Source organism: Bidens hawaiensis, unplaced genomic scaffold (assembly GCF_021521415.1).
Source record: "Bidens hawaiensis isolate Kalapana, Puna unplaced genomic scaffold, B.hawaiensis_p1.1 tig00027529_1, whole genome shotgun sequence".
NCBI classification, from domain to species: Eukaryota; Viridiplantae; Streptophyta; class Magnoliopsida; order Asterales; family Asteraceae; genus Bidens; species Bidens hawaiensis.
The window spans coordinates 2,627-13,065 of record NW_027494453.1 but is presented as its reverse complement, the minus strand read 5'-3'; the positions used below and the strand labels follow the sequence as shown (position 1 = coordinate 13,065).

At 40.3% G+C, this 10,439-nt stretch overlaps 1 pseudogene; it reads left to right on the top strand.

Annotated features, from left to right (window-relative positions):
* The first annotated feature begins 1,021 nt into the window (after positions 1 to 1,021).
* LOC143575513 (fanconi-associated nuclease 1 homolog pseudogene) lies at positions 1,022 to 3,128 on the top strand (annotated as a pseudogene).
* Positions 3,129 to 10,439: the final 7,311 nt, after the last annotated feature.

Genomic DNA, 10,439 nt, shown 5'->3' with positions numbered 1-10,439 from the left:
AAAAAGTTTAGCCTATTCCTCTGTATCTCATATGGGTTTCATATTTATAGGAATTGCTTCGATAACCGATACGAGACTAAATGAAGCTATTTTACAAATAATCTCTCATGGCTTTATTGGTGCTGCACTTTTTTTCTTGGTAGGAACGAGCTATAATAGAATACGTCTTGCTTATCTCGACGAAATGGGCGGAGTAGCTATCCCCATGCCAAAAATATTTACGATGTTCAGTAGCTTTTCCATGGCTTCCCTTGCATTACCGAGTATGAGTGGTTTTGTTGCAGAAGTGATAGTCTTTTTAGGAATAATTACCAGCCAAAAATATCTTTTAATGCCCAAAATTGCCATCACTTTTGTAATGACAATTGGAATGATATTAACTCCTATTTATTTATTATCTATGTCACGTCAAATGTTCTATGGATACAAGTTACTTACTACTCCGAACTCTTATGTTTTTGATTCTGGACCGCGTGAGTTATTTGATTCTGGACCAGCCAAAAGTCATCTACGTATTATTGTAACATCTGCTGATGTACTTAATAGTTGGGCTGTACCTTCCTCTGGTGTAAAATGTGATGCTGTACCTGGTCGTTTAAATCAAATCTCTATTTCGGTACAACGAGAAGGAGTTTACTATGGTCAGTGCAGTGAGATTTGTGGAACTAATCATGCCTTTATGCGTGCACCCGGAAAGATAGGCCTACTGTTAGCCCACTCTGGCTCAGCCGCACCACCCAGGGTGCGAGCCACTCGAGAAGCAAGCTATTACAGCGAGCGGCTGGAGCACTATGGAGCCGAGGAGCAAGGCAGTAGATAAGATAGAAGAAGGGGTCAGGCTCCCGGTGGAGCAGAGGATACGGTTAGGATAACGAACTTGAAACGCGGAGCCCGAGCGTCCGGCGAGCGAGTGGTTAGTGGCCAATAGCGCCCTAGTTGATGGCATTCCTCTCTGCGGCTGCCCTAGTTAACCTTTTTATGCTAGTTTACATTTTGAGTTTAACTGTTTTGCTGATATTAAATGATTACTTGGACTTTGATTCAGGTTCTTTCTGCAGATTCTGAATACAGTAAAGTGCTTGGTTATATACCTCGGGAGCTAGCTGAACATCTGTCAAAGTTAATGGACACATTCAACATAAGCTTCGAGGGTCGTATAATGTTGGTTCCTGAACAATCTCGTGCTGTTGTCGCAATTCAATTTTGGCGTCAAGAGAATATTTCCTTTACTGGACTAGAAGAAGAAAAGATTCAAATTTTACAGTTATGTCGACATGTTATAAATGCTGTTAATTTAAGCGAGACAGTCCCTCATGGCATGGTGAAGTACCAACATAATTTTTGTCTGTTGCTACAAGAGGTTTTGAAGACGACTTCTCATGTTTTCACACATGATGAAAAGACCTTCTTAGAAAAGTTTTCTTTGCTTTCTAATGATAGTCAAAGGCTCTTTATTCGCCTTTATACACGCAAAGGTCCATGGTTTCGAATGTCTAATATATCCTATGCTGAAATATTGGACAACCAACTTGCAGTTAAGGAACTCTCTGAAGCAGGTTATCTTTGTTCTATTGAAACCACAGGTGAATTACACAAAGATGATTTGGAAGGAATCTTGAACATTCTTAACGTTGGCGAGCTGCGGGAAATATTAAGTGTGACTAATAAGAAATGTAGTTATAGTTTACGCAAGCAGGAGTCCGTTTCTTCACTTCTTTCTGCATACGGGAATGGATCAAGCCCATTGATATATAAAATGGTTCTTGAGAAAACTGGCTCTTGCATAAGTATATCTTCAGCAGCTTATTCCCTAATTGGGCGTGTTGAGAGGCTTTTCTTTTGTAATGGGGAGCAAGATCTATCAGCATTTTTACTTGTAGATTTGGGAATCGTGAAGTATCCAACTTACAACTGTATTGTAACTGACCAGATGTTTTCTAGTAGAGATGATTTACTATTGTATGAAGAGGCACTTGAAGTAGCACAAATTATGGATGAATCTCTTGAAGAAGATGACTCATCAATGGTCTTGAGATGTGTTGCAATATCCACGTCCCGCATATCCAGTTGTGCTGCAAAAAACAGTTAAATTTTCATGTTTTTCAGCATCGTGGGTCTACTCTAAGGTGCTTCTTTTAGGCGTTTTGTTTCTTGAATCTGAACGTAGGTATACCGATGCAATTGATTTACTTAAGCATCTATTACAAAGTTTTGATAAAGATAGAAGAAGAAGTTATTGGACATTGAGACTGTCAATTGATTTGGAACACCTGGGTCGGGTCAATGAGAGCCTATCTGTAGCTGAAAGTGGATTAGATGATCTGTGGGTTTGTGCCGGTTCAAGAATATCATTGCAAAGACGTGTACTTCGGTTAGGAAAACCACCAAGACGGTGGAAGATTCCTAGTTTTTCAGAATTTGTCAATAGAAAGATCCCCGAGGTTCATGTTCAAGGTAGGCCACTTAACTGTAAAACCGGGACAAAGAGCAGGTTTTATGGTGAAGATGGAGAACAATGTAGGGTGGAGGAGCTTGCTCTGCAATATTATGCCGGAGAAGATGGAGGTGGATGGCAAGGGGTTCATTCAGAAAGTGGAATTTGGTTGACTGTTTTTGGGCTGCTTATGTGGGATGTCATCTTTTCTGATGTGCCAAATGTCTTTCTTACCAGATTTCAGACTTCACCCTTAGATTTAGACACAGATTACTTTTATGAATCTAGAAAAAACATCATAGAACCACTATTATAAAAGATTCGGGAAGGCATGGCAGAGGAAATTCTCATAACATCATGGGAATCCCATTTTGGAACATCATGTCGAGGCATTAACTGGAATCGACATTCCTTAACAGAGCTTCGAGCGGTTGTGACTTGCATAGGTAGCGGTTGCATGGCAACCATTTGTCGACACTTGGCACAAGATTACAGGAGCTGGTCTAGTGGCATGCCAGATCTATTATTGTGGCGGTTTCATTCAGATTATACTGGTGAGGCAAAGCTTGCTGAAGTTAAAGGGCCTCGTGATCGGCTTTCTGAACAACAACGTGCGTGGCTTCTGTTTTGTATGGATTCCGGGTTCAATGATGAGGTTTGTAGGGTCAACCCTCTGGTTTCTAAGGAATGTTAATCATCCACATTTGTTCTCGATCAAGTTGCATCATGGTGGTACTTTCACCAAATTTCCGGGACGGGTTTATAACAGAGCCGTTGTCAATTTCGTTGACATGCTCGCATTGACAAGTTTTCTGTTCACGAGCTTGATGGAATCTTGGAGCAATTACAGTATCCTACAAAAATGGTTAGATTCTACCACTATCTAGTACCTGGTTCAGAATTGGATTGGGGGCTTAGAGCTTTGGGAAGTAATGATCATGTTAGGGGATTTGCTCAGTATATTGGAGCTTGGAAATTAATGAATGTGTATGTTGAGCATGATTACACCTCTGTACACACATACTTCAATTCTGCTCACCCTCAAAGTTTATTATTGAAGAGATAACAGATGAGGAGTTGCTTGCAAGTGAGATAGTAATAGATAAAGGAAATGCAGCTAAGAAAAGGTTGTTGTTGGAATGGCAAGATAGCATAAATGAGACTGGTAAAGGCAGTGTGGAACAAGAGAAAAATGTTGGAGATGAGACTTTTTAACAAGAGAAAAATGTTGGAGTGAATGAAGATGTTGAAGTTGTTGAAGGTGGAGATGGTAGTGGAGATGGAGATAGTGAAGAATCTTCAGGTTCAGATGATGAAAGGGAGATGAAATAATTTTTCAAGTCTACTGCTTCGTAAGAAGTAGCTATACAATGTTTAAAAGAAAATTGATCCAACCTTGGAAAGTGATGGACAAACTGATTCTGTGTGCTTAACTAGTGAAGTTATTAGGCCTAAAAGACATTAGAACAGTCATTGTATGTCATGGTAGCTTTTTATGGTGCGTAAAAGTAGAAGTGATACTAACTAAATCTCTACGATTTTACGTGGAAACTCCTTAAGAGTTGTGCATGTCTCCATATATATCTTTCCGAATGATAGGCAGAAAAGCGATTACCCAGTCATACACGAGCCCGTGAGTGTTCTGATTCCCAAGAAGATGGTGTGTCAAGAAACTGCAGTGATCCAGATTCGGGACTTGCAGTAGTTTACTTGAAGCTGTGTAAATCTTATTATTTTTTAAAAAAAAAATACAATAAAATAAAATTATTATTATGTGTTACTAAGACATTCTAGAGCTTATAATGTTAATACTTCTCAATCAAGATGCAAGAAAGAGAACGGGAAGAAGACTCTACAGATCGGCGTGTACTTACAATTTAATCAGACACTGCGGGTCGAGGTCAACTCGGGGTGACTTGGGGAAAGCCAAATACGCTTTGAGAATAGATAGGAGACATCATAATCTCTGATGTGTTGCCCATTTAAGTTTTGAGCTTAATTGAACCTAACCCGTATCACAGAAATGATGAAAACCATTTTAAGTTATTAACCTGCTTACAACCCGTTTCTTTATGTCATAATACAGCTGAACATGGATCTATGTGACAGTCACTTAATTAGTATGATTCCTGTTCGGATCTTTTCTAAAACATGTTGGTCCCCGACTAGACTGAAATTTTATCCCGTTTACTTTATTTCTAAAAATTTATTCTACTTATGTCGTTTTATGATTTTATACCTGGTTACTTGCTTCTTGATCGGATCAGTTAACTCTTTGAAGGAAGTTTTAAAAGTTAATGGCATAATGTTCAATTTATAAGGGTCTGTTTGGTAAAGTTTCATATTGAGCGAAGTTGAGGAAAGAGGCGAAGTTGTTAAAGAGGCGAAGTTGTTTAAACAGGCGAAGTTATGGGACAGGCGAAGTTAACCCTAACTTCGCCTGTATAACCTTGACCCTATATAAAGAAATTTTTGGTCAAAGCTCAGTATTATTTTTCAAAACCCGGCGAACTTATTCTCAGTTAACCCTAAGCGAAGTTATATCTCGATCACATCTTGTTGTTTTTCTCAGTTTCTAATCCGATTTAAAGGTGTGTAGTGTCATCATATCGTATAATCACTGACAATGGCGTTAATCAAAGGTCGTTTCGACTCGATTCGTGACCCCGTTCTTTCAAAAATCCAACACCCGCTTTTCAAACTTGTTTTAACGTAGTCGTATTCAACTTGATCGTGTTGATCTCCGTCAAAACATGTTTGGTTGAGTCCGCAATCTCCAAATTGACCAAAATCACTTCGTTTGAACGTCTAAACTGTTGCCACTTCATATTCAGGCGAAGTTACAGTTTAGGCGAAGTTATCCTTAACTTCGCCTGATATTTAATTATTTAACAGTATATGAGGCGAAGTTGTGGTTAGGCGAAGTTATCATTAACTTCGCCTGGCCCTTTTAATTTTTTTTATTAACTGTTATTTAGGCGAAGTTAAAGTTCGTTCACCCCACCCCTAACTTCGCCTATACAGAATAAATCATAACTTCGCTCATGGTAACAGGCGAACTTGTGATTTGACTCGACGATTCTCTAACTTAGACTGTTTTTGTTGCAGAAATGGCAGCTGTAGCTGGAGCAGGTGGTGCAGGTGGTGACGAAGGAGGAGATAACAATCGACAGTTTTTCCCGGGGCATAACATGTACATAACTTTGGACCCGGATGCGAGCGGTGTTGATGATTTCCGCGAGATCATCACGTTTCTTATCCGCTCGCTTATCTTCAACGCTATTACCACAACACTGCCTATATCTTTGCCAAACATAGAAGATTTCTGGCAGACAGTGGAGTATGATTGTCGAGTCGAGCCCCCGGTTATGCGTGCAACGTTTAACAATCAGATAGTACAGTTTTTGTCTGAGCAGATCAGGGTGGCCTTGCAGTTTGGGGATGAAACGAGAGACGATCCTACAGACTTCGTGGCTCCATTCAGAGATGGTGCTTTTCTGAGAATGGGATATTTTGGTCCATTGGGGGATACTCAAAGACGAAAGGGATTCTTGTTAGACCAATGGCGATTTCTTATGCACGTGATGATCGTGTGTATGTCAGGGAGAAAGGCTGGAACTGATGGAATGGGTGCGACCATGCAGTCGGCAATGACATCACTGACTTACAATAAGCGTTATTGCTTTAGTCAGATAGTGTTCTACGAGATAGACCGTCAAAGACGAGCGGTGGCGCGTGAGAGATTTCTGATGTATCCAAGATTCCTTCAAATGATCTTAAATCATGTTGCTCCCACGTTACCTCAGCGCCGCCCGATTAGATATGTGGAGAGTGTAAGCAAGCGAATCTTTGCTCAGTGTAGATCATCAAGTGCAAGAAGCAAACCTGAGCTCCGTCCTCGACATACTCCATTATTTGGGTACTTGATCAACCCAGAGTATGTCCCAGCTCGTGGGGACGAGTTTCGGGATCCGGCACCACAACAGGCTGGAGCACCTCAACCACCACCTGAGGTACAACAAGCTTTACCTGCTGCTCCTGTTGTGGCACCGGAGGAAAATGTAGACCTTGAAGCTGCTTTTGGCGGTCAGGCTTCTTTGATATGGAACGTGTTGATCCAGAGGAAGAGTTACAGGTCTCGGTAGCCCGGGTTTCTAGTGTGGATGTGTCGGTGGCAGCTACGACGGAGGCTGATTCTGATTCCTCACATGATGATGTGGCTGAAGCTAGAAAGATTCTGATTACTCAAGAAAGAATTCACGGGAAGAGGAAGAGAGACACCGATGACAGTGATTCGGATTTTGAGGAAGATTTACATCAGTTGGTCCGTAGATCGTGAAGGGAAAGGGCAGGTGCAGGTTCGGGAGCTGGTGAGAGCTCAAGGGTGGTTCGTTTCACTCCACCCGCACTGTCTGGTATGACTATAGTTCCTACACCATTACCAGTTACAGGGCTAAGCGCCGCGGATGTTCCTGTGGTGAATACCTCATCTTCCTTCGGCATCCCACCCACTACATTCCAGCTCTCGGCTCCGGAGATTGTGTCCTTGCCACCTCCATCTCTAACTCCATCGGAGGTCGTAGCAAGGTTTGTTGAGTCGACAGTTGTTGCTACTGCAGGGTTGTCAGTTACGATACCACCTGCGGTTACGTTTCCACCTGTTTCTGAGGTGCCGGTTACATTGGGAATCCCTCCTCCGTACGCTCAAGACATATCACATCTGAGGTTTGATTTCGATGCAACCTTATCCGACTCGGAAAGAATAGCAGCGTTGGAAAGGGTCGTGGCAGAACAATCAAGGGTAAATCTTATCCAGACCCATGCTATTCAGCGCCTCGTTGCGGAGAATCAGATTCAGTCGTCCCTCCTGATCGAGCATGGTAAAATAATTGATGCCTTGAAACTGTTCTTGGCATCTCAGGGGGAGATGAGCTGTAAGGGTGACGAGCTGAGGACAAAAAAGAGCAACGATCTAGACGATGATCCCAATGCATCGAAAGGTGCAGGTGGAGAGTTGCCAAGAACTGAACAAGCTCTTGGGACTTCCACATCTCAGGGGGAGTCAACGAGTGCAGCTGGCGGTTCAGGGGGTGATGATGTGGTGGTTGTGGATGCTGAGGAGGTGTTAGATGGTGATGATGATGTGTTACCAATGGAGGAGATAGAGAAGATAGGGGCTGAGATCGTGATTGATAGTGAAGTTGAAGAAGGAGAGATTGTGGAGGACAACGTTGAACATGAAATTCCAACGGTTGAAAAGTCAAATTTGGGTCAAGATACGGGATGTGATGAGATAGAATGGGAGGAGCAGCCAAGATGGAAAGAAGGCTCGCTCAGTGGTTCGTAAAGACTAAGAAACCGGCGGTCCCTACTATGTTCAAGAAAAGTTACAACATCAGGGGTTATGCTGAATCGAAAAAGGGGATTATATGCTGGTTATATGATGAGCAGTTGAGTCTTTTTGTGATTAAACGGTATGATGGGGTTCAGTATTTCAAGAGGTTGTTGAGATCGTTGAATACGTTGCCTGAATTTGAAGTGAAGGACTTAGGCAGGTTGGGGTTGATAAACAGGAGTGATGATAACATGGCTAGGATCATTGGAAAGATAGTCTGGAAGGAAAGCATAAAGGAGAAAAAGTTCGAGCTGTTGAAACCACAGAATGGAAAGCTCGTTGAAGACAAAGACAGAGGAATGAGAGCATATGGCAAGCCTTGGATGATAATGAAGTATAAGCCGATCCAGTGTCTAAAAGAAGTGCCGATGAAACAAATGCCCAAGGATGTGCTCAAAGATCTGAAATGGTGGTACGTTGATTGTGAAACAGCTGAAGCAGTAATGGAGGATGAAGATGAACAAGAGCTGATGAGAGTTTATGATCCTATGCATTTAGTGAATTTGTCTCAAGCTGATCTGCAGGTGCTGAACGAGAAAAAGATATTTTACATTCCTGCTTGGAAAGAAGAAGCAAAGAAATATCAAAGAGTAGTTTCAGTTTGTGTACGAGAAGGCGTTCATGCTTGAAGATGGAAGATACAAGATTTTTGGGATTACGAGACACGTGTTTGAAGATAGAGATATGAAGCTACTGCCAAGGGGGAGTCTGTTGGTACATGATGTCAGTAGTTCAGTATCTAGTGTCTGTAATCGATTTATTATGTTTTGTATTTAGAATTAAGCGAACTTGTCTCACAAGTTCGCCTGATATAGGCGAACTTGTGGAACAAGCGAAGTTAGTGACAACTTTGCCTAAACATGTTAGGCGAAGTTGTCGAATGTTATATAGGTTGAGGCTACGGCTTGTTTGAAAAAGAGGGGTTCAGTTTTGTGTAATCGGTGATTGATATATCACGTGTTATCAGTTGCAATACAACGTGTTCTTTGTTTATTGTAACGTGTGTTTGATTGTGTTTAACGTGTTTAGTCTTCTACGCTCGTATCGTCTTACGTAGGGATTCCGCACCTACGTAGAACGAGATATTCCGTGTAGATCCGGCTGGGGGACCTACAGCTAATGAAAAAAAAGACGCATTTTTATTCTCTTATTTTAAATTACTATTTTAAATAAAGTAAAAACAAAATATTAATTTCAATTTTGACCTAATATACTTGGTTTTTGTGAGAGCCGCGTGAATCACTATACTATTTGATTCACTTGGTTCTCACCGGTTGAGACAAGATTTTTTTATATACATCGTATTGCATTCTGTTTGTATTCGTAATAACTTTTCTTTAATTAACCTAGAGGTTAACGTAAATGAACCATAACTATGTAACCCGATTCCTAATAGATTGACCCCAAAATAGCATATCCAAATTATAAGAAAGCCTAGAGTTGCCACAACTGCGGAATTTGGTCCTTGCAAATTTTGATTTGTTCGAGTATGCAAATAAATTGCGAATACGATCCAAGTAATAAAGGCCCAAGTTTTCTTTGGATCCCAACTCCAATATGATCCCCATGCTTCATTAGCCCATACTGCTCCTTAAAGAATACCTATGGTTAAAAAGACAAATCCTAGGCTAATCACATGATAACTCCAAGAATCCGATTGTTTAAGAAATTGGACCTTGTAATAATTCTTATCAGAAAAAAAAGAAGTTTTTTTTTTCAAAATATTGTTTCTTTCATTCTTGTATTGGATTTCACCAAATGAAAATGATGCATTTAATTTTAAGAAATTATTACTTTTAGAACTATAAAAAAGATTTCTAAATGTAATGACTAGAAGTGCTACTGATAATAATGATCCACAAAGAAGAGCCGCATAGCTCAATATCATCATACTTACGTGCATTATTAACCATTACAATTGTAGAGCACGTACTAATATTGTGGGTTTGTGTATTTCATTTAAAAGACCCGAAGTAGCAAAGCCTTGGGTAAAAATAGTACTTGAGGCAGTTATTGTAGTTAAATCATTTTTCTTATTTTGAAATAAGGCACTATATGAATAAGGGAGAAACTCCACGAAAGAAAAACAAATGATTCATATAAATCACTTAGGGGAAATGACCTGAATAAATCCAACGAGTGATTAATAATCCTGTTAGGCATAAAAAAGTAGCTATCATCCCCTTTTCTGATGAATCATATGTTTTTATTATTTCATTGCCCAATAAGGTTATCAAATGAAGTGTAATTACAATTGAAACAATAGAAAAAGAAATATGAGTTAATAGATGCTCTAAAGTTGAAAATATCATAAAAATGAAAAAAAAAACGGTGGGGGGGGGGGGGGATCCCCTATATTAACTAAGAAAAAGAAATGAGAATTTTTTTTATTATAGGATCTATTGGATATCTTTTAGAAGATGGCATGCCGTCACTCGGACTCGAACCGAGATGCTCTAGCACTGCTTCCTAAGAGCAGTGTGTCTATTGATTTCACCATAGCGGCTTGCTCAAACTCATAATAGCCTATTTATATTCAATCGTCGAGATTGAACATGTCAATTCAACCGAATCTATTTTTTTAATAAAGATTCAATTAGTAAAGATTCA